This window comes from Neoarius graeffei, chromosome 19, assembly GCF_027579695.1.
Source record: "Neoarius graeffei isolate fNeoGra1 chromosome 19, fNeoGra1.pri, whole genome shotgun sequence".
NCBI classification, from domain to species: domain Eukaryota; kingdom Metazoa; phylum Chordata; class Actinopteri; order Siluriformes; family Ariidae; genus Neoarius; species Neoarius graeffei.
This window is the reverse complement of record NC_083587.1, coordinates 45,986,359-46,011,263: the sequence shown is the minus strand read 5'-3', so window position 1 is coordinate 46,011,263 and position 24,905 is coordinate 45,986,359. Positions and strand designations below refer to the sequence as shown.

At 43.5% G+C, this 24,905-nt stretch overlaps 1 protein-coding gene across 1 annotated transcript in view; it reads right to left on the bottom strand.

The window, feature by feature from the left end:
• The window catches only part of galnt1 (UDP-N-acetyl-alpha-D-galactosamine:polypeptide N-acetylgalactosaminyltransferase 1), a 296,582-nt gene extending 272,608 nt beyond the window's left edge, over nucleotides 1-23,974 (bottom strand). Inside the window, exons 1-2 of the mRNA XM_060900168.1 lie at nucleotides 23,833-23,974; nucleotides 23,434-23,554 (exon numbers count right to left, since the gene is read on the bottom strand). The gene's annotated coding sequence lies outside the window, so the exon portion shown is untranslated. The remainder of the gene's footprint in view (nucleotides 1-23,433; nucleotides 23,555-23,832) is intronic.
• Nucleotides 23,975-24,905: the final 931 nt, after the last annotated feature.

Below are 24,905 nucleotides of genomic sequence, written 5' to 3'. Positions count from 1 at the left end.
CATCAAAACTATGAAACAGCATATGCAACATATATGAAATTATGTGGCAAACAAACAAAATATGAGTGATTCCACGCTTATGGGTACTGAAATGGGGACATTAACTTATTTTTAAAAATTCACCTAAAACCATTTCTTTTTTTACCATCAGGTCACAAAACGTAATCTTTAATGAATGATATGTTAAAAGATAACTTTAATTTTCTGAGATGTAATAAAAACATATTTATATGCCAAAGTCAGAACGTAACAGAAGTGTTGTGGACATATATATTCTCAATTTTAACAATGTAGAATTACTTTTTGAAACATAGGAAGGTGATGTTTTAGCAAATATAATTAATAAACATGTGTAGTAGAATAAACATACACATTCTTTCAATAAGATTAACATGGTATATAGCTAGATTGTAATTAATTTGTAACAGACGCGAGATGGACAATCGTAACAGAAGTAATGTAACAGACATCATTTTGGAACTCATAGGCTTGACTTTGGCATATAAATATGTTTTTATTACATCTCAGAAAATTAAAGTTATCTTTTAACATATCATTCATTAAAGATTACATGTTTTGTGACCTGATGGTAAAAAAAGAAATGGTTTTAGGTGAATTTTTAAAAATAAGTTCATGTCCCCATTTCAGTACCCATAAGCGTGGAATCACTCATATATACATATAATACACCCACACACACACACACACACACACACACACACACACACGTGTGAACCCTTTAGAATTTTCTATATTTCTGCATAAATATGACCGAAAACAACATCAGATTTTCACACAAGTCCTAAAAATAGATAAAGAGAACCCAGTTAAACAAATGAGACAAAAATATTATACTTGGTCATTTATTTATTGAGGAAAATGATCCAATATTACAGATCTGTGAGCGGCAAAAGTATGTGAGCCTCTAGGATTAGCAGTTAATTTGAAGTTGAAATTAGAGTCAGGGCGGCACGGTGGTGTAGTGGTTAGCGCTGTCACCTCACAGCAAGAAGGTCCGGGTTCGAGCCCCGTGGCCGGCAAGGGCCTTTCTGTGCGGAGTTTGCATGTTCTCCCCGTGTCTGCGTGAGTTTCCTCCGGGTGCTCCGGTTTCCCCCACAGTCCAAAGACATGCAAGTTAGGTTAACTGGTGACTCTAAATTGACCGTAGGTGTGAATGCGAGTGTGAATGGTTGTCTGTGTCTATGTGTCAGCCCTGTGATGACCTGGCGACTTGTCCAGGGTGTACCCCGCCTTTTCCCCGTAGTCAGCTGGGATAGGCTCCAGCTTGCCTGCGACCCTGTAGAACAGGATAAGCAGCTAGAGATAATGAGATGAGATGAATTAGAGTCAGGTGTTTTCGATCAATGGGATGACAATCAAATGTGAGTGGGCACCCTGTTTTATTTAAAGAACAGGGATTTATCAAAGTCTGATCTTCACAACACATGTTTGTGGAAGTGTATCATGGCACGAACAAAGGAGATTTCTGAGGACCTTGGAAAAAGCATTGTTGATGCTCATCAGGCTGGAAAAGGTTACAAAACCATCTCTAAAGAGTTTGGACTCCACCAATCCACAGTCAGATAGATTGTGTACAAATGGAGGAAATTCAAGACCATTGTTACCCTCCCCAGGAGTGGTCCACCAACAAAGATCACTCCAAGAGCAAGGCCTGTAATACTCAGCGAGGTCACAAAGAACCCCAGGGTAACTTCTAAGGTGGTGTTTACATTAGACCATATCCGTATCGTTTTCGTCGCGGATGTACTGTTCGTTCACATTAAAACGCCGGGAAACGACTCCACAGGCGGAACAACTTGAATCCGCCAGGGCCCACGTATTCAACCCAGTTCGTATCTGATCCGGTGCTGTGTAAACATTGAGATACGAGGAAACGCAGAGCTGAGCTCTAGCTGACGACGTCATTGGACAACGTCACTGTGACCTCCACCTTCCTGATTCGCTGGCGTTGTTCATGCCACGTTGGTCATGTGACGCGACTGCTGAAAAACGGCGCGGACTTCACTTCCTGCTATTGTTTCCGCCTTGTATCACCTTTTTGTTTTTCATTAAAGAGTATAAAAGTATGAATATAATGCTTTGCCATTCTTAATGTTGTTCATGGTAAGATGCAAATACTGCCCATTGTGTAGTTATGATTGTCTTTAGGCTTGCCATCCTTCCACTTGCAAGTGGTGAGTGACTTGCGCATGCCCGATATGCACTGGGATCACACACACAGCGGCTCAGTCCCGAATCACTGCTCGTACGCTTCACTCGCGCGCTCTGTGAGCTGCACAGGGCCGGAGTGCGCACCCTCCAGAGGGCACTCGCTGTTCAGGGCGGAGTGATTTGGAGCGCAGCCGCTGAGGAGGAAGCGCTGAGGCGCACTGACACATTTCAACTTACGTGCCGTCTAATTAGTCATGTGATTAGCGTATCCGTGTATTGGCGTTGCTGTGTGCACACGAATCGTGTATTGGCATTGCTGTGTGCACGCGAATCGTTTTAAAAACGTTAATCTGATGATCCGCTGATACGGTCTAATGTAAACACCACCTAAGTAACTGAAGGCCTCTCTCACATTGGCTAATGTTAATAAGTCCACCATCAGGAGAACGCTGAACAACAATGGTATGCATGGCAGGGTTGCAAGGAGAAAGCCACTGCTCTCCAAAAAGAACATTGCTGCTTGTCTGCAGTCTGCTAAAGACCATGTGGACAAGCCAGAAGGCTATTGGAAAAATGTTTTGTGGACGGATGAGACCAAAATAGAACTTTTTGGTTTAAATGAGAACCGTTATGTTTGGAGAAAGGAAAACACTGCATTCCAGCATAAGAACCTTATCCCATCTGTGAAACATGGTGGTGGTAGTATCATGGTTTGGGCCTGTTTTGCTGCATCTGGGCCAGGACAGCTTGCCATCGTTGATGGAACAATGAATTCTGAATTATACCGTCAAATTCTAAAGGAAAATGTCAGGACATCTGTCCATGAACTGAATCTCAAGAGAAGGTGGGTCATGCAGCAAGAGAACAACCCTAAGCACACAAGTCGTTCTACCAAAGAACGGTTAAAGAAGAATAAAGTTAATGTTTTGGAATGACCAAGTCAAAGTCCTGACCTTAATCCAATCAAAATGTTGTGGAAGGACCTGAAGCGAGCAGTTCATGTGAGGAAACCCACCAACATCCCAGAGTTGAAGCTGTTCTGTACGGAGGAACGGGCTAAAATTCCTCCAAGCCGGTGTGCAGGACTGATCAACAGTTACCGGAAACGTTTAGTTGCAGTTATTGCTGCACAAGGGGGTCACACCAGATACTGAAAGCAAAGGTTCACATACTTTTGCCACTCACAGATGTGTAATATTGGATCATTTTCCTCAATAAATAAATCTCGTCTCGTCTTCATCTGCTTATCCGGGGCCGGGTCGCAGAGGCAGCAGTCTGAGCATGGAAGCCCAAACTTCCCTTTCCCCAGACACCTTGGCCAGAACACCAAGGCATTCCCAGGCTAGCCAAGAGACATAGTCCCTCCAGCGTGCCCGGAGTCTTCCCCGGGGCCTCCTCCCGGGGGGTCATGCCTGAAACACCTCCCCAGGAAGGCGTCAAGGAGGCATCCGAAAGAGATGCCCGAGCCACCTCAGCTGATTCCTCTCGATGTGGAGGAGCAGCGGCTCTACTCCGAGCTCCTCCCGAGTGACTGTGCTTCTCACCCCATCTCTAAGGCAGCGCCCAGCCACCCTGCAAAGGAAACTCATTTCGGCCGCTTGTATCCGCGATCTTGTTCTTCCGGTCATTACCCAAAGCTCATGACCATAGGTGAGAGTCGGAACGTAGGTCGACCGGTAAATCGAGAGCTTCGCCTTTTGGCTAATAAATAATAAATAAATGATCAAGTATAATATTTTTGTTTCATTTGTTTAACTGGGTTCTCTTTATCTACTTTTAGGACTTGTGTGAAAATCTGATGTTTTAGGTCATATTTATGCAGAAGTATAGAAAATTCTAAAGGGTTCACAAACTTTCAAGCACCACTGTATATACATTTCATATTTTAGATTCTTCAAAGTAGCTACAGTTTATAATAATAATAATAATAATAATAATAATAATAATAATAATAAAGCGCCTTTCTTGTACCCAAGGTCGCTTTACAATTATGGGGGGGGGGGGGGGGGGGGGGTTCAAAAAGGTCCACCAAATAAAGGTCAGGATGTCATTCCAATGGTGTAGCAGCCATAGTCCCACCAAAAGGTGCACGAAAACAAGTCCCACACCGCCTGCACAGCCACCGTGATGCTGCCGGGCAACAACGCACCATGGATCCACAAAGCGAGCACAGAAGCACCACCACGCAGAGCACTGGTACGTCCCAAACTGCCTGCACAGCCACCACGACGCCACTGAGCAACATCGCTAGGAACACCGCACCAAGTACAGAAGCACCAACGCACAGATCACTGGACAACCCCGATGTTAAAAGAGCGACGAGCTCACTGCAGTTCATAGCGAGGAGCACAGGCATCACCTACAGCGAACCAAGGCCTGGAGGGAACCGATGCCCAAAACTGGGTCCGGAGATACACTACAACCGTCGGACAAAACACTCAAACAAAAACAAAAAACAATCACTTACAGCTGCACTGAAGTGCATAACTATTAGATGGTTGAAACCAACCCCCTCCTTCATATAACACATGAATCCAGAAGGTTTGGGACCTATATCAGATGGAGCACATTACATATTTATTAAGGCTCCAAAAGCCCATCTTTACTAAGTGGTGGATTCCTGTTGTACCTTTATTAATGCAATAAGGCTGGTTAGCCTGCGCCCTTTACCACCTCTTTTACATAATCCACACAGTGCCTTACAATGTTTTAGTGTAAGTGGGTTCCTGACTGCTTATTTGTATGTGTGCTTGTGTATATGAATGTCTGAATATGTATATTTGATTTAATATATTTAATGTATTTAATTGGGAGTGGATATTTGTTTTTGTTTGTCTTATTTGCTTGTAATCTTAATTTGGATATAATGTGTACAATTGTCATCTACAGCTAGATAGAGAAAAAAGTGTATATACTGGAATGTTGTCATTGAAAACCCAATAAAAAATAAGTTTGAAAAAAAAATCAAACTACACAAAAACAAAAAAGGGAAAATAAAATAAGCTCCGGTGAGAAGCGGCAGCCAGAACGCACACAGCGTACTCTCAACAGGAAACATGAATGAATTATCTTGATGTTTACCTTCACACACTATTGGCAATATCTTAACCAGCTTCATGAGGCAGTCACCTGGAACGCTTTTCAGCGAGACCGTCAGTGACAGCGTAGCTCACTCTGGCCCCGTCTAGTCCAGAAGGAACGATCTAAAGTGGGCCACCTTGCACAATAAATGTTGCAAGCTATATATAGAAGCTATATACACCCGAGGAATACCAACCTATTTGCCAGAAAGAATCCAAAACGGCGAGGAATTCACTGAGAAGCAGCGATTTTTGTTGAACTGCTCATTAAGGCTTAATTAGTCCATAACGTCATTAATAATTGCAATTAAGAAAATCTGGGTAGAAGTTATATGCACCCTACATACCCCTACCTTCATGCCAGAAAGAATCGAAATCGGTGAAGAATTTGGGGAGAAGAAGTGATGTGTGGATGCTGCTCGTTAGGGCTTAATTATGCCATACCTTCATTATTAACTGTAATGATGCAAATTTGTGTAGAAGCCACATGCACCCCAGGCAGACCTACCTTCCTGCCAAAAAGAATTTTGAAAAAATCTGTGAAGAACTGAAAGAGAAGAAGCGATTTTTGTGAAACGTGGACAACGCCAGACGGCTGGATGACCGACCAATGATGGCAGAAGCTCACTGGCCTGTCGGATGGATGAGCTAATTAATAGGTGAGCCTCGTCAAACGTTAATTAGTGCAATTTCTTGCCTTCTTAATGTGTTTGAGATCAAACAGTAAATAGTACATAATACAAATACAGTAAATAGCCCTATTACACAACTGTAGTAATCCATATCATGTCCAGAACCGCTCAACTAATTAAAGAGAAACGACATCCATGATTACTTCAAGACATGAAGTGACTGAATTAATAAACAAAGAAAAACTGATTAGAAGGCGTGTCCAAACTTTTGACTGGTACCGTACCTCCGAGGTGCAACTAAAATTCTACGTACGCTTTTGAAACTTCAGCTCAAACTTGCTAACTGCTGGTTTAGGGAGCTGTGTGTAGTAAAAGCTGAGCTACAGTCAGTCAGTCACTGTATACCTATAAGGCAGGCTTGTTACAGGGTCTGTCAAGCTTCGTCACGGTGCACACATCACTGACTTTTTCAGAGTAGAGATTAAAATGCATTTCTATCCATTACCATCTACTCGTTCGTTATTGCCCTGAAATCAAGCTCCTTACTGCAGTGGTTCTCACCCCTTTTGCATCAGACTTCAACTCTTCAAAAATTTCACAACTCCTTCTCTCTGGACTCGCCCTAAATTACACCGCAGCACTCTCCATTTCTCTGTACAAGGGACGTTACATTGCTCCTGCTTCTGCCTCTCATAGGATATTCATAACTTTATTGTACATGATGGACAGAACAGCATGCCATCGTTACCCTGATAACAATGCAAGCTAGGTGTAGCTAATAAGCGTTTATACACAAATGACTTCATGAACTTGTCAATCTTTCCTAACTCAAAGTCTGCACCACATCAGAGCAAATCTACAAGGATAGTTACGCTGTCGGATCCCGGGCCTGCTGGCTGAAAGCGTACATTTCACTTCATTGTTATTCTTTTGTGTTTTCAAATGAATACCTATCACACACTGCACATTTAGATCCATGTCTCCAGTGCCACTGATCAGATAATTAGCATTCAGTATTTAGCTCCTCTACACTTGAAGGCTCAATTATTTTTCAGTTAATATGACAGAGACTCTCCTGAGAGCGAGATGCGAAGCTGGAGGAGGAGGAAAAGGAGGGAACCAGAAGAAAAGTCGAGGTTGTGTCTCAGCTGATGAGATGCAGAAAGGAAGTTGATGAAATCCGGTTAGCAAAACCCCGTTCTTGAACTTTTACATGACTCATGGTTTACATTTTAAATAGCAGTCATGATTTTTGTAGATTAACAGAAGGCATGAACATTAATCGGAAGAAACAATGTATAGGCAGCATGTAGAACCTGATGCTAGCTATCAGTTATATCAGGGTTTCATCCAAACGTCATTAGCTCAACAAGTTCAGAATTAAGGGCCCGTTTACACGAGGACGCTGTCGGGTAAAAACGACTAAATATTTTATCGGAAGTGCCTTTCGTCTACATGGGGACGGCGTTTCCGAGGCTGAAAAACGGAAAAAATTGAAAACGCCTTTCAGAGTGGATAAGTTAAAAACAGCCCCCGTTGCATATCCGTCTAAACTACCCAATACGCGAAACTCTGCTCGGATCTGCTCACGTCGGGTACGCGTTTACGTCATACATGTGTCATATACTGTACATGCCAGCCCGGGAAGTAAGAAAGTAAGTAAAAAAGTAAGAGCATGTCTGATTACGTCGATCCAACGGACCTTCAAGCTGCTCTGGCAGCTTTAATAAACGTCCAGGAGTCCTTCGAACATCTATACCGAATCTGCACATATACCGTTAATGAACAGAGGTGGGTATAGTATGCTCTTACTTTTTTACTTACTTTCTTACTTACCATAGCCAGAGTAGTCAAAGTTTTCGCGGCGCAGATGTGCAGATCAGACAAGACGGAAGACGTTGCGCATGCGTGCAGACATAGCGGAGGTCTTTCACAGCACCACCTAGCCGCCTGGCATGCACATCCAATTGAATTCCACACATTTATGTGTCACCGTATAGATGCAGATTTCCTCCTTGAAAACGGTCGTGTAGACGCGGAAAAAAGTGAGAACGAAAACGGACTTTTGCGTTTTTGTTTCAGACCGTCCCCGTGTAAAGTGGGCCTAAAATGCTATATGGCTCCAATAATTCCCTCTAATTTTTTTCGTACTGAGCAAAACCTGTTTCTTTGTTTACCCAGAAATACCCCACGAGCTACACGACTGCAGCTGCTCTGCCCCAGTTTGGTTTGTATTCGCCAACTATCCTTGGAAGACAACTCTCAGCAGCTCAGCCATGCTAACAAGATTTGTCAGATGGCTTGCTAAGCTCACAGCTAACATAGCTAGTTAAGACTTTTTGACGTGTCCAATTCTGCAATCCAAAAAAAAAAAACCATGCTCATCCTCATCCCAACTAAAAGCCCGAGGCCATTTCTTTCTCACAGGAGCATCAGTGGAAAGTGAGTAAAGCTCAAATGTGAATGTTCACTTACATTTTTTTTTGTACATTTAGTAACTGCCAGTGGTGTTTGCTGCCACTGTTCACTCTCACAGGAAGCTCTGAAATGCTACTACGCATCCTGGCAGACGCGTAACGTCGCAGTTGGTAAGCAAAACTTTATCACAATATATATTAGGTATTGTAGAAATGTCTTCAAGTGCAAGTACAAACAATTTAGAACATTTACAGTGCTTACTACAATTATTGGCACCCCTTGGTGCTAATAATAGTGGACCGTCTTTTTTTGTTGTTGCTGAAAATAATTTTCTTGATGAGGGATTTGTTTTTCCCTGAATAAATTTAAAAGGTAGACTGCCTTTCAGATTTTTCAAGTTTAGGTCATAAAAGAATTTTCCCTGACACCCAATTGTTTTTGTTTAGTGGACTGAAAGCTACTGAATTCGAATCACAGACTTCCAATTTTATTAGTTTTTTTTTTTAAATAGAACAATTAATAAATGTATGGCCACGTGACTAAATTCTCCACTATTTTTTCCTGCTTCACCAAGATACTACGTCATGCATCACGTGGTGGGCTTTCCCCGTTCGCACAAGGCATCGTGGGATACGAATTTGAAACAGCAGAGGAAAATGGAAGATGTGAATGAAATGTGAAAGACCGACTACAGTAACCCAAAGCGAGAAGAAAAGACGTTATGTTGCAAAGGAAAGGAAACACAAGACCAAACTAATGAATATCGGCGGTCAGTGAGCACCTCAGTGTGATCAGCTGTTCGTTTAGTGACAGAATGATGGAACTGTCAGTGCACGGTCAAGGTAAACCTGTAGATGGCAGTAATCCAACACTGTGGATGCCAGCTGCCATAAAACCCAAAAGATGAAGACGACGACCAAGGTAAGCGTGCGCATGTAGACACGGACTTCCTCTGTCTGCTTGACTGTGCAAAATAAGCAATTTCCTGCACATTATTTGCTCAGGAATCCTCTCAAATAAAATAACTTCCCAGTCACAGAATAGCCTGGTTTTTTTTGTTTGTTTAAGATATTACAAAAATCTCACAATGACCAAATTTCAGAGGGAACTAAATTTCACTGATTTTATGAAATCGAAAGGCTGTCTAGTTTTAAAGTTTGGATTTTTCTCATTTCTTCAATGTGAGATGAAGCAACTTTATCAAAAGGTGGATTTTTCCGAACCCTTTTTATGAATCTTTCCAAGGGGGGCCAATAATCGTGGAGGTCACTGTAACTGGGGACTATACAGGTGTACAGTAAATCATGCACCGAGGCTTGCGGAGATCCCGGTCGTGATTGCTCTCAGGAGAAATGTCACAGAGCAAGCAGATCTAATCGATCACTTCCATGAGTTCAGTTGATTGTATTATCTTCTCTATAAGCAGAACAAACTAAACACCACTTCCGAGTCGGTCAGTTTAAGCTAAAAAATGACTGGTCACCCATAAACCACTCAAACTGGAGCGTAAACACACAACAAACAAGGACATCGCCATTTTGTCTCAACGAGTAAAGCTTGCAATTCGGGATAAGTACCGGTATCTATGATGTAAAGCTAACAAGCAATTCTGAATAAAAAACAAAAACATCGTACAAATAACACTGAAGAAACCAAAATCTGATGCCTGTAATTTCTTTTTAATATAGTAATATTGTACTCTATGACATAATTTAATTAATTATTTATCAAGCTTTAAAAATGAAAGGCATTTCGGTCATTATTGCTGCCAATTTCAAAGGCTTAAGGTGAAGATGCAGATTATTAACAATAATAAATACTAATATCTCAGCAGATGATGGATCGTGTGCAACACTGCACAACATGCTGGAGATCAAATCAACACTAATTAGCTTTAATTTAATTACACAGCAGCAGGCACAGAGCAGAGATTGAGGGGGAAGATGTTTGTCGACATTACATTACACAAACTCGCTCAGATCTAAAGAGAGCTCTCCGAAATGTCAGCTCCGGCAAATACCCCTTTATCTCTACGGAAACGAGACTTTTCAGCCAAATGATAAGTTATTACACTTAATACTTTCTTAGCGCTTAAAACACACATTACTACTTATATTTATGCACCAACATTAACTATTTATTAACTGAGCGTGAGGTCTTTACAGGAAAATAGTAGACTGAGGTCTTGAGCTAATGGTTCGGTCCGTACAAAAAGACCGAAGTCTGATATTTTCCCATAAAGACCAAGCAAGCGAGGTTAATAAGGAGTTTATTATATGGCTTTTTTTTCTAAGACTAAAATAGACGGTCATTATAATGTGGCGTGACGCTGCTTTCAGTCACGTTATATTTGTAACATAGTCAAGTCACGCATGCAGAATAAACGGCTAGCGGTTTCAAAACTGAATTTCTGTTAGCGGTTCGCAGTTTCCGAATGCTCTTCGTTGCTCATTTCTTGAATAACACTCTAACTCTTGTTGACTCGCTCGGGACAGAGTCCACCAGGGGGCCAGGTATTATTTTCAGTGAGGTTTCTTTGTTTTTTTTTGTTAGCAACATTACGGGAAAACAGCTAGACTAATCTTTATGAAACTTTCAGGATAGCGGGCAATGGTCTCAAATAGAACCTCCAACATTTTCAGGGTCATCTTCTCAAGGTCAGCAAAAAGGTCAAAATCATTTTTTTCACAATATCTTCCTTCATATTAATTATTTACTTCAAACCAATTCCAAAATATTCATTTTTCAATTCTGCTTCTATTGATATGCTACCATGATGGGATGTATCTCATAGTTTCAAACTTTCATTTGTTTGTTTGTGTGTCTGCTAACAATCTAGCGTCTAGACGGTTGCACTTCAAATTTTCAGGGTAGGTGGGCAATGGTCTGTAGATTACCGGATTAAATTTTGGGGGTAATCAGGTCAAGGTGAAGGTTAAGGTCACTGGAAAGGTCAACCTTTCGGTCAAAATAACATTTTCCATTATAACTCAAAAACAGTTGCAGATAGACAAATGTTTACTATTATGAGCAAATAGGAACTCCCATATGGCCTTTCATTTGGCACCATGATCTTTGACCTTGAGTGACCCTGAAAGGTCAAACTCAAGGTCACGGATTTTCAGAGGGCTGCAACTTGAAAACGGTTGATGGTCGACAGATATTTACCATTATCAACTTAAGTGCCATATGTGCCTTCATTTGGCACCATGACCTTTGACCTTGAATGACTTTGAAATGTCAAACTCAAGGTCATGGATTTTCATAGGACTATAACCTGACAGCTGATTGAGAAATATTACCATTATCAACATATAGTTATAAAATAAGTGCTGCCGGGCGAGGTTTGTTTTGCCTGGCAACACATGTCTTTTTGATTCCGTTTTGATTTCTAATTAATGCTTTTTTGTCGCTTTGTTTTTTGCAACACTGAAAGCTGACGCCTTGGAAAGAGAGTCTAATCTCCCATGGACATTAAGGGAAAATACTGCCTGCCATGGAACCAATCAAAGTGCACGATTTTACCGGAAGTAGCTCATGCAATATAATAAATCTCCTTATTCACTGAACAAAATACTGTTTACAACTAGTTATACCACACCGCTGTTGAATTCTCAAATCTGATTTATCAGAAAGTGTTGATTGATTTTCTAGAACGGCGGCTTGCACTTGCAGTGTAATTCAGCTTTCGTTCAAATCCTGGGTTTATATTAATATTCTAATATGTATTACGTAGGCATGGAACGATATATCGTGCGATGATAAATTGTGATACAAATTTATGACAATTTGAATCAATGAAATTAAAAAAAAATAATAATCATGATTATCATCAAGCTGCGTAATCTAGTTTTTCCTAGCTGTAACTGCGTCGATTAGACAGCATAGGGCAAAATACCATACAATATTGGGAATGCACGCGACTTCACCTCAGGTGGAAGTAACACAGCTCTATCACAAAAAGCAACATGACCCATGAGACTCTACAACATGACACAGCACACTTATCCAGCCTGAAACATACTGAGGCATCTCATCTCCACCCCAAGGACTTTTGACTCAACTCCTTGCAGGTAGGAGGAGCTGGATCAGGTCTGACTCCACCTCTTTGGACTTTTGGTTGTGCAGCGAGGCATACTTGTCATTTTCGCTCGATCATGTGTGTATACACAGTATGCTGTCTCCTTACTCATAACACGCATGCTCAAAACAGTAGTACATCTAGACGGGACTAAAATATCTCCATGACATTAAGCCCTGGTTCAGTTTGCTTGTTCCTTTGAGTCATGCATCTTCATCATTCAGAAACAGCCACACGCTGTCTGACTCTAGCTATATTAACCAAAGGATTCTAACCACTGATGTGACTTCCTTTCAATGGAAGAAGTGAGATGTTTGAAGCGTGGTTTCCAGTGAGAGCTATGATTAGCAAAAGACAGCAATTAAAACCTTGGTTACTTCCAATGTAAGTAATTACCTTTAATGCTTCAAAGTTTCAAAAGAAGAAACGCTGAAGTGTATGCCAAGCCAGCAGTCAGCACAAATTCTTCATATCCGTGTAAACTTCAAAACACTCCGATTTCATGGAAAGCTCGCCTCAATTAGCACACACGTTTTTTTGCACCCCTCACAAGCTCATTTAGTTCAGTCCCTGTATTGCATCACGTCTTTTTGCAAAAAGAAAAAAAATGGATGAAGACACAATAATTCAAGTCCTGTCTTATCTACACCATCAGCACTTTTCTTCTGAAAATGAGCCGACAGGCATGACTTTGTCAAATCTGTAACAAAAGTCGCTTTCAGGAGCCAATCCTCGAATCATGGCCGCCCGCTCTCACATCTCTCTGGTTAACTCCGTGACCCCTAAGAGCGCTCGATCGGCTACGCTGATGGATGTGGAATTTGGTTCTTCTCTCCTTTTCTAATGGCGTGTCCAGGAAAAGTGAGCTGGTCTCTTTGGTGAAGCCAGGTCCCGGTAGGAACTCGATCCTTTCCATCTGCCGTGTGTGTCCCTGTGCTTGCTCGGCCAAAGCTGATTCGTAGAATAGCGCTATTGTTCCATGGCCACTCGCAAAACCACAGACATGCAAGACCTCACACACAGCCTATTTAAAAAAAAAAAAAAAAACACTCCTCAAATGCACACAAAGAGTTTACACACACAAAATGGATACACTAACAGTTTGAGATCTGCAGATTTGCTGGATTTAGTCATTTCATGTTGTACACATCCTCACACACAGAAATAATATTTGTGACTCTCCATCAGCAGACTCCTGGTGTTCGAGCAAACATCAAGGATTGTTTTCAGGACCCTTTTTTGCGGACTACAATTCCTCCGCTTTACAGGCCAGGGCCGGACCTCAAATCAGTGGCTTCGTGAAACATTTCACCCTTGAGGCTTTGTTTATTACACTTGTTTTGTTTATTACACTATATTTTCAAAAAGAGGCGTCTGCTCCAATTTTGCACCCGTGTCACACTTTACGAATCAATTCCCTCAAAACAACACACACAAGGTTCAAAAGCATCCTCCCAAAGCACACGCATGCCCTTCTGCTTCCATATTATGCTTTCCCAGAGAACCGAATAACAAGTGGTGTTATATATCACTAACAAATATACTGAGCTAATTATTGGCTTGAATAGACATTATGGAAAATAAGCGAATACCTGAGTACCATGGAGCCTCTCTCACATAAACAGGACTTGCAAATAAGAGGTGAAGTTGTAAGTGAAGAAACGTCAGAGCACAGGCATCACAAGACTCATACGAGGAATCGAAGCCAAATGTTTGGATTTCTCTCTCTACCGTGTCATAGCTAATTTGCGTCGGGGTGAGAAAGTCTCGATTCAGTTGTCGCTTGCTAACACGAACATATATCGAATGACCATGAGTCAAGTCAATTTATAAAGCACATTTAAAAACAACAGGCAAGTGTTGAGTCAAAATGCTGTACAAAAGGGCATAAAATGGACACAGTACCAACAACAGTGCATTAAAACTTCTAATTCCACCACCCATCGCACAATAAAGTGCGGAGGAGAAAAAGTGGGACTTAAGACGTTTTAAAAATCTTAGTAGACAAAGACGACCTGATGTGGAAAAGAAGATCATGCCAAAGCCAAGGGGCAATAACTGAAAAAGCCCTGTCGCTCTGAGACTTCAGCCGAGATCCTGGGACTGCACGGAGTCGTCGTCTGGGAGATCTCGGTGCAGAGTAGGGATGAAGAAGTGATAACGTGATCATGTGACTATGACATGTATAAATCTGATGTTATCACAACAGATTTTGCGCTCAGTTTAGTCGCCATTTCCATGTGATTGTAGAAATACACAAAGGCTAGCATCTGTTAAAACTCATTAACATGCCGAGTTAAAAAATAAAATAAATATACTATCCCTCCCCTACCAACAAGCACTTAAAGATGAGCTCAGTGTTCAGATATGAACCAAATGTTGTGTGCTGAATTTAAACGAGCTAATCAAAGGAAATTTGAGACGATCAACAAGAACTAGGGCTGGACCCAAATGTTCAACTGTCCAGATATTCGTTCGTTAGGAAGGTATTCGCTTTTGATTTTGGGATTCGGATATTCTGAGGCATTTGGGCTTTTTTTTTTTTTTGCATAACGTCAGTTCAAGTCAAATCGATTTTATTTGTAGGCACATTGTCACAAAGCAAATAACAGCTACAAACAATGATACTTTAGAAGAACAGAATCCCTAAAATTCAATGACTTTAATAAAACTGAAAGACAAGTATTGCAGCGCGATGCTATCTATCACCACTGACAACGGAGAAATCTCTGGATGGTCTTCCCTGAGTCAAACAACATGCTGATACAGGAAAACAACTTAACAACTCTCGAATCCAAACTTACAAACTTTATTGTAGTTTATTTTCGAGTACGTTAAACAAGACTTAAAACTGAACACGCCATTTTTCTCGACTAAAAAGTTACTCAGCGTGTGGATGAGTTCTTGCACATCTTTATTAGGCCATTATTAAAAAATGTTCTGTTTCCGGTCCACCGGCCGGGTGAGTGCCGTTTGTGCGGTTGAAAATTTTTTTTAACGCCGGTTTTTCGACATTTTTTTTTCGGGTTCGTAAATCTAAAATCGAACTTGACATTTACGCATTCCCAGGGCTTTCCACTAAGGCTCATACTAGCCAGCCATGACAAATAAGTAGCCAGCCGGGGGGAGTAAACACAAAAACTCCTGTGCACGCAGTTCCCAGGGTTAAATGTATTTTCCACAGACCATTTATTTATTCACTTTACTCAAATACAAAGTAAAATGGCAGTAAATCTTCTTTCTTTTCTTGCGTATTGCATCATGAGGCGTTCCTGGCTTGTAAATCTCATTTTCGGTGCATGACACATTCACGCAGCTGAGCATGCTATGAATTAACAACGACAACGGTCTGCAGTGGGGCTACACAAACACTCAGCGAACATTTCTCCATTTGTGTATGAAAATACACTCCAACGACTCAGTTTGGTTTCATTTACAACCAACGGTGTCTTTTGATGCCAGCACGTAATTGAACGAGAGAAGACTGGTTTACCGGAGTCACAAAATAAGCGTTCTCTCTGCTTCTGTTCCCTCCGACACACTACTGCCTCTGCCGAGTGCGCGCGCAGTCTGAACTGAATCAGCTCTGCGCATGCGCCGTGCGGCACAAAAAAAAAATGGCAGCCACCATGAAGGAAGCAGATCCGGTATGAAATCACAAAATGGTATTCTAGCGAACAACAAAATAGTAAAGATTCAGAAAAACAAATCATTCAGTGATCATTTTAATAGTGTAATTTCATCCGAACTAGGCCTAACGGTCAATTTAGAAATACAAAAAGTCCGTGTGTCGGACATTTTAAGTACCTTTGTAAAAGTTTTGCAAATGTTGCAGCCAGCATTTAAAATGCTAACTTAAAGTTTTTGTACAAGTTTCAGTTGATTAAACTGTCATTTTATTAAATGTGTCTGCTTTTGTAATAAAAAAAGTACTGAAAGAAAAAGCAAACGATTTCTTATCCATCCATCTATCTATCTATATATCTCATCTCCTCTAGCCGCTTTATCCTTCTACAGGGTCGCAGGCAAGCTGGAGCCTATCCCAGCTGACTACGGACGAAAGGCGGGGTACACCCTGGACAAGTCGCCAGGTCATCACAGGGATATATATATATATATATATATATATATATATATATATATATATATAAAAAATCCCTCCCTCCCGAAAATTTTTTTGCTCACCCGGTGGACAGGAAACGGATTTTTTTTTAAGGATGGCCTTAGTAGTAATAGTAGTACCACTACTCTTCATGCACTGAGCCGCTGTCCTCTGTTGAAAATGATATTCATGACAGCCATAGTGTAAACCTCACGCTTCCATCCAACACAATTTTGATTCAATTTGATTTTACAATATCACTGAATCTGCTACAACAATAAAAAAATGATACAGTAGCATTAGATTTAGACTGATAAGTAATTAAGTTTGGTCTGAATTTGGGGTCGGTCTAACGTTTATTTGTAAACGATGACAGAAATATCACCTTCCAATCCTATTTATACATCAGTTATAAAATATGAATGTTTGCACTTTTTTCAGTAATAACAATAATGCATTTTATGAACAATTGTAATTGATAATCTATTTGTTGTGAATTGTCTCAACTCTTAATTCATTCCCTTTTAAATCAAATCAATGGCCTTCTCCAAATCGTCCCATCACTACACCTCTGTTTTATTCCCTCCGGTTGTTGGATGAGTGAAATAAACACACAGGTGACAGTCACATCAACAGCTTATGTAACTAAACAGAAGAAAAAAATAATATTGGAAGCCTCATTCTCTTTTACGAATATCAAACCTTTTACTAATATTAAATCTGGATTTGTCCAGATCAGATCCTGGCTGGCGCTGTCCAGACAGCCAAACACGCTCTGTAATCTCCTAATGGACATGTGAGTGATTACCGAGCTGCAAGAGCATCATCCGACTGCATGATCAATCAAGCACCATACTGAATCTTCAAAAACGCCGAGCTTCAAGTGTAATCAAATCCAGGAGACGTTGCAGCAGCTGTCACATCCCATGAGCCTGATTGCCGACTTACGCTGGGACTAGACTACACTACACTAATTCAGCCAGATTTTGACATGATTTTATCGAGAAATATCCAATGAAAAGGACAAACCTTTTCGCGTGACATAATCAAAGAACAGCGATGTGGCATCTAAGACGCCCAATAACACCCTGATGAAAGTCAAGCACGTCAGAATTTTTCTAGTTTTCTCTCTTAGTTTGAAAACTCCTACGACGTGCTCCTTGATCGCCAATTTCCTGACCCTCCTCCCCGACGACACACGCAAGAACCTGAACAATGATTTGTCAGGGTCGAACTTGTAGTGTTTGTTGCCGGTCTCCCAACCAAGAATTTATGTCACTTTGATGGCCTAATTTGATATGGGGACCACTCCCATCCATTATCTGTCGCCGCTTATCCTGTCCTAAAGAGTCACAGGCAAGCTGGAGCCTATCCCAGCTGACTATGGGCAAGAGGTGGGGTACACAGGGCTGACACAAACAACCATTCACACTCACACCTACGGTCAATTTAGAGCCACCAATTAACCTAACCTGCATGTCTTTGGATTGTACGGGAAACCAGAGCACCCGGAGGAAACCCACACAGACACAGGGAGAACATGCAAACTCCATACAGAAAGGCCCTCGTCGGCCGCTGGGCTCGAACCCAGGACCTTCTTACTGTGAGGCGACAGTGCTCAGCACGACACCACCATGCCGTCCTGGGGACCACTCTGAAAAGTAAAAATATTGAGTAATCTGATCCTGATATGGATAATCTGGCATTACTGACCAGCAGTGTCGCCTTGATGTCGTCATAATCCTGAAGCCAGGCATTTTAATGTCAGTGCTTGCTTTCTCCTTATTAGGCATTCCAGTTTGTTTGTTTGGGGCGGCACAGTTGTGTAGTGGTTAGCATGGTCGCCTCACAGCAAGAAGGTTCTGGGTTCGAACCCAGCAGCTGGCAAGGGCCCTTCTGTGTGGAGTTTGCATGTTCTCCCCGTATCTGCGTGGGTTTCCCCCGGGTGCTCCGGTTTCCCCTACAATCCAAAGACATGCAGGTTAGGTTAATATGGCTTGGGCTGAGGTGCCCTTGAGTGAGGCACCTAACTCCCAACTGCTCCCCGGGTGCTGTTAGCATGGCTGCCCACTGCTCTGAGTATGTGTGCGCGCTCATTTCTCACACGTGTGTGTTCTCACTGCTTCAGATGGGTTAAATGCAGAGAGGAAATTTCACAAGTGTGTGATGAATAAAGCTGTGCTTACTTTCTTTTCTTCTTTTTTGTTTATGAGGAAACTCTTGAACCTGTCCTCAGAGAGTCTTCTTGAGAAAGATACTGTAGATCACTAAAGACAATCTTTTAAGGCTATTAGGAAGCCTTTGGGGGAAACCAGAGCACCCGGAGGAAACCAACATGGACAGCATGCAAGCTCCATACAAAAAGGCCCTCATCGGCCACTGGGCTCGAACCCAGGACCTTCTTGCTGTGAGGCAACAGTGCTAACCACGACACCACCATGCCGTCCTGGGGACCGCTCTGATGTGTAAAAATATTGAGTAATCTGATCCTGAGATTGATAATCTGGCGTTACTGACCAGCTGATGACGTCATAATCCTGATGCCAGTGCTTGCTTTCTCCTTATTAGGCATTTCAGTTTGTTCACGAGGAAACTCTTTCTCAGAGAGTCTTCTTGAGAAAAAGATACTGTAGGTCACTAAAGACAGACAATCTCTTAAGGCTATTAGGAAGCCTTTGGGGGGAAACCAGCGGCACGGTGGTGTAGTGGTTAGCACCACTACAGGTAGAAGGTTCCGGGTTTGAACCCAGCGGCTGGCAAGGGCCTTTCTGTGTGGAGTTTGCATGTTCTCCCCGTGTCTGTTGCCCCTTTTCCACCAAAGCAGTTCCAGGGCTGGTTCGGGGCCAGTGCTTAGTTTGGAACCGGGTTCTCCGTTTCCACTGACAAAGAACTGGCTCTGGGGCCAGAAAAACCGGTTCCAGGCTAGCACCAACTCTCTGCTGGGCCAGAGGAAAGAACCGCTTACGTCAGCGGGGGGGCGGAGTTGTTAAGACCAACAACAATAAGACCGCGAAAGATCGCCATTTTTAAGCGACAAGAAGCAGCAGCTTTACAAACGCGAAGTCATCCATTATTATTATTGTTGTTGTTGCTGCTGCTGCTTCCGTGTTGTTTTTGCTTCAATATTCGCGCCAAGGTTTATGCAAACGTAGCGACGTAACTGACGTATACAGCGACGTAACTGACGTATACAGCGACGTAACTGACGTAGCTCCGCGAGCTATGGAAAAACAAACTGGCTCTCAGCTGGCTCGCAAGTTGAACGAGTTGTGAACCAGCACTGGCTCCGAACCAGCCATGGAACTGATTTGGTGGAAAAGGGGTATGTGTGGGTTTCCCCCACAATCCAAAGACATGCAGTTAGGTTGACGTGGGGCAGCCTTGGGCTGAGGTGCCCTTGAGCAAGGTACCGAAACCCTGACTGCTCCCCGGGCGCTCTGGTGTGGCTGCCCACTGCTCCGAGTGTGGTTCACTGCTTCAGATGGGTTAAATGCAGAGGATGAATTTCACTGTGCTTGAAGTGTGCATATGACGAATAAAGGTTTCTCTCTTAAAAAAAAAAAACAAAAAAACCAGAGCACCCAGAGGAAACCAACACGGACAGCATGCAAACTCCATACAAAATGGCCCTCGTCGGCCGCTGGGCTCGAACCCAGGACCTTCTTGCTGTGAGGCAACAGTGCTAACCACGACACCACCATGCCGTCCTGGGGACCGCTCTGATGAGTAAAAATATTGAGTAATCTGATCCTGAGATTGATAATCTGGCGTTACTGACCAGCTGATGACGTCATAATCCTGATGTCAGTGCTTACTTTCTCCTTATTAGGCATTTCAGTTTGTTCACGAAGAAACTCTTTCTCAGAGAGTCTTCTTCAGAAAAAGATACTGTAGGTCACTAAAGACAGACAATCTCTTAAGGCTATTAGGAAGCCTTTGGGGGGAAACCAGCGGCATGGTGGTGTAGTGGTTAGCACCACTACAGGTAGAAGGTTCCGGGTTCAAACCCAGCGGCCAGCAAGGGCCTTTCTGTGTGGGGTTTGCATGTTCTCCCTGTGTCTGTTGCCCCTTTTCCACCAAAGCAGTTCCAGGGCTGGTTCAGGGCCAGTGCTTAGTTTGGAACCGGGTTCTCCGTTTCCACTGACAAAGAACTGGCTCTGGGGCCAGAAAAACCGGTTCCAGGCTAGCACCAACTCTCTGATGGGCCAGAGGAAAGAACCGCTTATGTCAGCGGGGGGGCGGAGTTGTTAAGACCAACAACAATAACAAGACTGCGAAAGATCGCCATTTTTAAGCGACGAGAAGCAGCAGCTGTACAAACGCGAAGTCATCCATTATTATTGTTGTTGTTGTTGCTGCTGCTGCTTCCGTGCTGTTTTTGCTTCAATATTCGCGCCAAGGTTTATGCAAACGTAGCGACGTAACTGACGTATACAGCAACGTAATGACGTATACAGCGACGTAACTGACGTATACAGCGACGTAACTGACGTAGCTCCGCGAGCTATGGAAAAGCAAACTGGTTCTCAGCTGGCTCGCAAGTTGAACGAGTTGTGAACCAGCACTGGCTCCAAGCCAGCCATGGAACTGATTTGGTGGAAAAGGGGTATGTGTGGGTTTCCCCCACAATCCAAAGACATGCAGTTAGGTTGACGTGGGGCGGCCTTGGGCTGAGGTGCCCTTGAGCAAGGTACCGGAACCCTGACTGCTCCCCGGGCGCTCTGGTGTGGCTGCCCACTGCTCCGAGTGTGTTCACTGCTTCAGATAGGTTAAATGCAGAGGATGAATTTCACTGTGCTTGAAATGTGCATATGACGAAGAAAGGTTTCTCTCTTTAAAAAAAAAAAAACCAGAGCACCCGGAGGAAACCAACACGGACAGCAGGCAAACTCCATACAAAAAGGCCCTCGTCAGCCGCTGGGCTCGAACCCAGGACCTTCTTGCTGTGAGGCAACAGTGCTAACCACGACACCACCATGCCGTCCTGGGGACCGCTCTGAAGAGTAAAAATATTGAGTAATCTGATCCTGAGATTGATAATCTGACGTTACTGACCAGCTGATGACGTCATAATCCTGATGTCAGTGCTTGCTTTCTCCTTATTAGGCATTTCAGTTTGTTCACGAAGAAACTCTTTCTCAGAGAGTCTTCTTGAGAAAAAGATACTGTAGGTCACTAAAGACAGACAATCTCTTAAGGCTATTAGGAAGCCTTTGGGGGGAAACCAGCGGCACGGTGGTGTAGTGGTTAGCACCACTACAGGTAGAAGGTTCCGGGTTCAAACCCAGCGGCCGGCGAGGGCCTTTCTGTGTGGAGTTTGCATGTTCTCCCCGTGTCTGTGTGGGTTTCCCCCACAATCCAAAGACATGCAGTTAGGTTGACGTGGGGCGGCCTTGGGCTGAGGTGCCCTTGAGCAACGTACCGAAACCCTGACTGCTCCCCGGGCACTCTGGTGTGGCTGCCCACTGCTCCGAGTGTGTGCGTGTGTTCACTGCTTCAGATGGGTTAAATGCAGAGGATGAATTTCACTGTGCTTGAAATGTGCATATGACGAAGAAAGGTTTCTCTCTTAAAAAAAAAAAAAACCAGAGCACCCAGAGGAAACCAACACGGACAGCATGCAAACTCCATACAAAAAGGCCCTCGTCAGCCGCTGGGCTCGAACCCAGGACCTTCTTGCTGTGAGGCAACAGTGCTAACCACGACACCACCATGCCGTCCTGGGGACCGCTCTGACGTGTAAAAATATTGAGTAATCTGATCCTGAGATTGATAATCTGGCGTTACTGACCAGCTGATGACGTCATAATCCTGATGCCAGTGCTTGCTTTCTCCTTATTAGGCATTTCAGTTTGTTCACGAAGAAACTCTTTCTCAGAGAGTCTTCTTGAGAAAAAGATACTGTAGGTCACTAAAGACAGACAATCTCTTAAGGCTATTAGGAAGCCTTTGGGGGGAAACCAGCGGCACGGTGGTGTAGTGGTTAGCACCACTACAGGTAGAAGGTTCCGGGTTCAAACCCGGCGAGGGCCTTTCTGTGTGGGGTTTGCATGTTCTCTCCGTGTCTGTGTGGGTTTCCCCCACAATCCAAAGACATGCAGTTAGGTTGACGTGGGGCGGCCTTGGGCTGAGGTGCCCTTGAGCAAGGTACCGAAACCCTGACTGCTCACCGGGCGCTCTGGTGTGGCTGCCCACTGCTCCGAGTGTGTGCGTGTGTTCACTGCTTCAGATGGGTTAAATGCAGAGGATGAATTTCACTGTGCTTGAAATGTGCATATGACGAAGAAAGGTTTCTCTCTTAAAAAAAAAAAAAAAAAAACCAGAGCATCCGGAGGAAACCAACACGGACAGCATGCAAACTCCATACAAAAAGGCCCTCGTCAGCCGCTGGGCTCGAACCCAGGACCTTCTTGCTGTGAGGCAACAGTGCTAACCACGACACCACCATGCCGTCCTGGGGACTGCTCTGAAGAGTAAAAATATTGAGTAATCTGATCCTGAGATTGATAATCTGGCGTTACTGACCAGCTGATGACGTCATAATCCTGATGCCAGTGCTTGCTTTCTCCTTATTAGGCATTTCAGTTTGTTCACGAAGAAACTCTTTCTCAGAGAGTCTTCTTGAGAAAAAGATACTGTAGGTCACTAAAGACAGACAATCTCTTAAGGCTATTAGGAAGCTAACAGGAAGCTCTTTAACTGCCATCACCTGGTTAAACACTGACAACACCATTAAATAGTCCTTAGACCTCAATGTAAATGAACATCTGATCTGATACTCGAGCTAAGAGTGAGTTCTGAGGTACTGAAATTAGGCGGGAAGCTTATTTTATATCTTTTCCAGTGAAAAGAGAAGCGGTTTTGTGAAGGAAGCTTGGATTACAAGTTCCTCACGACGGGGTGGAGAAATGAAAACCAAGCAAACCGTGTGTTAAAGCGGTGAGTTACCTTTAAAAGTGAAGGCTTGGCGCTCCGCACCGGGGCTGTTTTCCTCTCAGGAACCTTAGAGATGTTGACTAAGTGGCATTTTCCTCCTCGTGACAGCGGCGTGCGACCAAAATGTCCTTCACTTCACCAGGAAAAACAAACAAACAAACAAATAAACAAACAAAAACACTAGAAAAACTCGAGAAACCGGTCTGTTCTTTCCGTTATCCGTTATCTGTGTGGGTTAATTTAAAGCGCCGCGTTTCCAGCAGCCTCACTGAGGTAAAAGCCGCTCAGGGCCGTTAGCCTTGTCGCGTCCCGGTGAAGATGAGGAGCTCTCTCGTTCTGAGAGGAAAAAAAACACACACGAGACCTTAAAAATATGAGTTCGAGAAAGATTTTTCGCGCACAATGACCCACCCGTCGTGAATATTCGACTTCATAAAATGGCGTCGTCCAAATTCTCAACTCCTCTCCGCACGAATTGCGAAATAAACGAGCCGGGCTTGAGCGCGCGCTACACGGCTCGCGCTGAAGAGCCGCTGCGCTGCCTGCTGGAAGAGCAGGAGGAGTCGGAGGAAACTCTGTCCCCGCCCACCGACGCAACCCGGAAGAGAAATCACAGATAACGGTTCCGTCTAAAGGAGAAACTTCACAGAATGAAAGATTACACCGCTGCATACCGGCAGCGCAGCCAATCAGATTTGGCATTCATTCAACTAACAAACTCTGGAATCATGTCTGTTCAGTCAAGCCTTTTGTTAATAATGCTTATGAGGCACTGTCGCTTCACAGCAAGAAAGTCCTGTGTGGAGTTTGCATGTTCTCCACATGTCTGTGTGGGTTTCCCCCACAGTCCAAAGACATCCAGGTTCGGTTAATTGGTGGCTCTAAATTGACCGTAGGTGTGAATGTGAGTGTGAATGGTTGTTTGTTTCTATGTGTTAGCCCTGCGATGATCTGGCGACTTGTCCAGGGTGTACCCCGCCTTTCGCCCATAGTCAGCTGGGATAGGCTCCAGCTTGCCTGCGACCCTGTAGAACAGGATAAGTGACTACAGATAATGGATGGATGGATGAGGCGGCATGGTGGTGTAGTGATTAGCACTGTCTCCTCACAGCAAGAAGGTCCTGGGTTCGAGCCCAGTGGCCAAAAAGGGCCTTTCTGTGTGGAGTTTGCATGTTCTCCACATGTCTGCGTGGGTTTCCCCGACAGTCCAAAGACATCCAGGTTCGGTTAATTGGTGGCTCTAAATTGACCGTAGGTGTGAATGTGAGTGTGAATGGTTGTTTGTTTCTATATGTCAGCCCTGCGATGATCTGGCGACTTGTCCAAGGTGTACCCCGCGTCTCACCTATAGTCAGCTTGGATAGGCTGCAGCTTGCCTGCGACCCTGTAGAACAGTATAAGTGACTACAGATAATGGATGAGGCAGCATGGTGGTGTAGTGATTAGCACTGTCTCCTCACAGCAAGAAGGTCCTGGGTTCGAGC